The following is a 4622-nucleotide window of genomic DNA, read 5'->3' as shown; positions in this document are numbered from 1 at the left end:
GGGGAGGAGGTGAGCTGTGACATCACTTATTGTGAATGGTGGATTCTGTGTTATCTACTGTATATAGAGGTGTTATCAGTCATTGTACAGGAGGAGGAGGTGAGCTGTGACATCACCTATTGTGAATGGTGGATTCTGTGTTATCTACTGTATATAGAGGTGTTATCAGTCATTGTACAGGAGGAGGTGAGCTGTGACATCACCTATTATCAATGATAGATCCTGTGTTATCTACTGCATATAGAGGTGTTATCAGTCATTGTGCAGGAGGAGGTGAGCTGTGATATCACCAATTATGAATGGTGGATCCTGTGTTATCTACTTAATATAGAGGGTTATCAGTCATTGTACAGGAGGAGGTGAGCTGTGACAGTACCTATTGTGAATGGTGGATTCTGTGTTATCTACTGTATATAAAGGTGTAATAAGTCGTTGACCATGAGGAGGAGGAGGTGAGCTGTGACATCACCTATTGGGAATGGTGGATCCTGTGTTATCTACTGAATATAGAGGGTTATTAGTCATTGTACAGGAGGAGGTGAGCTGTGACATCACCTATTATCAATGATAGATCCTGTGTTATCTACTGTATATAGAGGTGTTATCAGTCATTGTACAGGAGGAGGTGAGCTGTGGTATCACCAATTATGAATGGTGGATCCTGTGTTATCTACTGAATATAGAGGGTTATCAGTCATTGTACAGGAGGAGGTGAGCTGTGATATCACCTATTATGAATGGTGGATCCTGTGTTATCTACTGAATATAGAAGGTTATCAGTCATTGTACAGGAGGAAGAGGTGAGCTGTGACATCACCTATTGTGAATGGTGGATCCTGTGTTATCTACTGAATATAGAGGGTTATTAGTCATTGTACAGGTAGAGGTAAGCTGTGACATCACCTATTATCAATGATAGATCCTGTGTTATCTACTATATATAGAGGTGTTATCAGTCACTGTACAGGAGGAGGTGAGCTGTGATATCACCAATTATGAATGGTGTATTCTGTGTTATCTACTGAATATAGAGGGTTATCAGTCATTGTACAGGAGGAGGTGAGCTGTGACGTCACCTATTGTGAATAGTGGATCCTGTTATCTACTGTATATAAAGGTGTAATAAGTCGTTGACCATGAGGAGGAGGAGGTGAGCTGTGACATCACCTATCGTGAATGGTGCGGCACGGTGGCTTAGTAGTTAGCACTGCAGGCTTGCAGCACTGGGGTCCTGGGTTCAAATCCCACCAAGGACACCATCTGCAAGGAGTTTGTATGTTCTCCCCGTGTTTACGTGGGTTTCCGCTGGGTTCTCCGGTTTCCTCCCACACTCCAAAGACATATAGATAGGGACTCTAGATTGTGAGCCCCAATGGGGACACTGTGCCAATGTATATAAATCGCTATGGAATTAATAGTGCTATATAAATTAATACAATTATTATTATTATTATCTACTGTATATAGATGTGTTATCAGTCATTGTACAGGAGGAGGAGGTGAGCTGTGATATCACCTATTATGAATGGTGGATCCTGTGTTATCTACTGTATATAGATGTGTTATCAGTCACTGTACAGGAGGAGGTGAGCTGTGACATCACCTATTATCAATGATAGATCCTGTGTTATCTACTGTATATAGAGGTGTTATCAGTCATTGTGCAGGAGGAGGTGAGCTGTGACAGCACCTGTTGTGAATGGTGGATTCTGTGTTATCTACTGTATATAAAGGTGTAATCAGTCGTTGACCATGAGGAGGAGGAGGAGGTGAGCTGTGACATCACCTATTGTGAATGGTGAATACTGTGTTATCTACTGTATATAGATGTGTTATCAGTCATTGTACAGGTGGGAAGGAGATGAGCTATTACATCACCCATTGTGAATGTTGGATCCTGTTTTATCTACTGTATATAGAGGAGATATCAGTCATTGTACAGAAGGAGGAGGTGAGCTGTGATATCACCTATTGTGAATGGTGGATCCTGTGTTATCTACCGTATATAGAGGTGTTATCAGTCATTGTATAGGAGGGGTAGGAGGTGAGCAACCTATTGTAAATGGTGGATTCTGTGTTATCTACTGTATAAAGAAGTGTTATATCAGTCATTGTACAGAAGGAGGAGGTGATCTGTGATATCACCTATTGTAAATGGTGGATTCTGTGTTATCTACCGTATAAACAGGTGTTATCAGTCATTGTAAAGGAGGAGGTGAGCTGTGACATCACCTATTTTATATGGTGGATTTTGTATTATCTACTGAACATACAGGTGTTACCTAACATTGTAATCCTGTCAATGATGATAAGATTGCTGAGAACTGTTCTGTACAGCTCACGCCTAGTATTAAGTCTGCTTTACACGCAGCGACATCGCTAACGAGATGTTGTTGGGGTCACTGAATTTGTGATGCACATCCGGCCTCGTTAGCGACGTCGTTGCGTGTGACACTTACGAGCGACCGCTAACGATCAAAAATACTCACCAAATCTTTGATCGTTGACACGTCGTTCATTTCCCAAATATCGTTGCTGATTTTGGACGCAGGTTGTTCGTCGTTCCTGAGGCAGCACACATCGCTACGTGTGACACCGCAGGAACGACGAACTACAGCTTACCTGCGGCCGCCGGCAACGAGGTGGGAGTGACGTTCATGCGGCTGCTCTCCGCCCCTCCGCTTCTATTGGTGGCCTTCTGTGTGATGCCGCTGTGACGCCGCACAAACCGCCCCCTTAGAAAAGAGGTTGTTCAGCGACGTCGTTAGGAAGGTAAGTTTAGTGTGACGCACAATACCGATATTGTCCGCCACGGGCAGCGATTTGCCCATGACGCACAAACGACGGGGGCGGGAGCGATCGCTAGCGATGTCGCAGCGTGTAAAGCGGCCTTTAGGCCTAGTGACCAGTGTGATCAGTATAAGATTTCTGATCTGTATGTAACAGATATATGGAAATTAAAAGAAACATATTTAAAAATCCACTGTCATGTTACCTTTCAGGAATGTATGGATTAGAGAACAAGACCCTTATGTAAAGATGAAAAAGAACGACCCTGCACAAGTCTCAGACATCATACATTGTCATTGTCATCTGTTCCACCAACGCTGCTGCCACGTGTGCCGCTCCATTTGTCTGCTGCATTTTATAGTATATACCGTATTTATAAATGTTGGGTTTCTTGATACAGAGCTCGAGATCCGCTGCCTACATGTAAGAGGTTTTCCAGTCCTAGAATATTAGTGGTCTTTCTTTAGGATATCAACATCAGAAGGTCGAGGTCTAACCCACTGCACCCATCCATCGGCTGAGGTCTAACCCCCTGCACCCATCCATTGGCTGAGGTCTAACCCCCTGCACCCATCCATCGGCTGAGGTCTAACCCCCTGCACCCATCCATCGGCTGAGGTCTAACCCCCTGCACCCATCCATCGGCTGAGGTCTAACCCACTGCACCCATCCATCGGCTGAGGTCTAACCCACTGCACCCATCCATCGGCTGAGGTCTAACCCCCTGCACCCATCCATCGGCTGAGGTCTAACCCCCTGCACCCATCCATCGGCTGAGGTCTAACCCACTGCACCCATCCATCGGCTGAGGTCTAACCCACTGCACCCATCCATCGGCTGAGGTCTAACCCCCTGCACCCATCCATCGGCTGAGGTCTAACTCACTGCACTCATCCATTGGCTGAGGTCTAACCCCCTGCACCCATCCATCGGCTGAGGTCTAACCCCCTGCACCCATCCATCGGCTGAGGTCTAACCCCCTGCACCCATCCATTGGCTGAGGTCTAACTCACTGCACTCATCCATTGGCTGAGGTCTAACCCCCTGCACCCATCCATCCGCTGAGGTCTAACCCACTGCACCCATCCATCAGCTGAGATCTAACCCCCTGCACCCATCCATTGGCTGAGGTCTAACCCCCTGCACCCATCCATCGGCTGAGGTCTAACTCACTGCACTCATCCATTGGCTGAGGTCTAACCCCCTGCACCCATCCATCGGCTGAGGTCTAACCCCCTGCACCCATCCATCGGCTGAGGTCTAACTCACTGCACTCATCCATTGGCTGAGGTCTAACCCCCTGCACCCATCCATCGGCTGAGGTCTAACCCCCTGCACCCATCCATCAGCTGAGGTCTAACCCCCTGCACCCATCCATCGGCTGAGGTCTAACCCCCTGCACCCATCCATTGGCTGAGGTCTAACCCCCTGCACCCATCCATCGGCTGAGGTCTAACCCCCTGCACCCATCCATCGGCTGAGGTCTAACCCCCTGCACCCATCCATCAGCTGAGGTCTAACCCCCTGCACCCATCCATCGGCTGAGGTCTAACCCCCTGCACCCATCCATTGGCTGAGGTCTAACCCCCTGCACCCATCCATCGGCTGAGGTCTAACCCCCTGCACCCATCCATCGGCTGAGGTCTAACCCCCTGCACCCATCCATCGGCTGAGGTCTAACCCACTGCACCCATCCATCGGCTGAGGTCTCATGCCCTACTTCCCGCACATTAGCTGAGGTCAAACTCCCTGCACCCCTCCATTGTCTGAGGTCTAATGCCCTGCACTCCTCCATCGGCACCGCGCATGATCTGAAGACTCCTGCACTTCTG

The sequence above is a fragment of the Anomaloglossus baeobatrachus genome, chromosome 6, assembly GCF_048569485.1.
Source record: "Anomaloglossus baeobatrachus isolate aAnoBae1 chromosome 6, aAnoBae1.hap1, whole genome shotgun sequence".
NCBI classification, from domain to species: Eukaryota; Metazoa; Chordata; class Amphibia; order Anura; family Aromobatidae; genus Anomaloglossus; species Anomaloglossus baeobatrachus.
The sequence above is the reverse complement of the archived record's forward strand: the minus strand, read 5'-3'. Positions refer to the sequence as shown.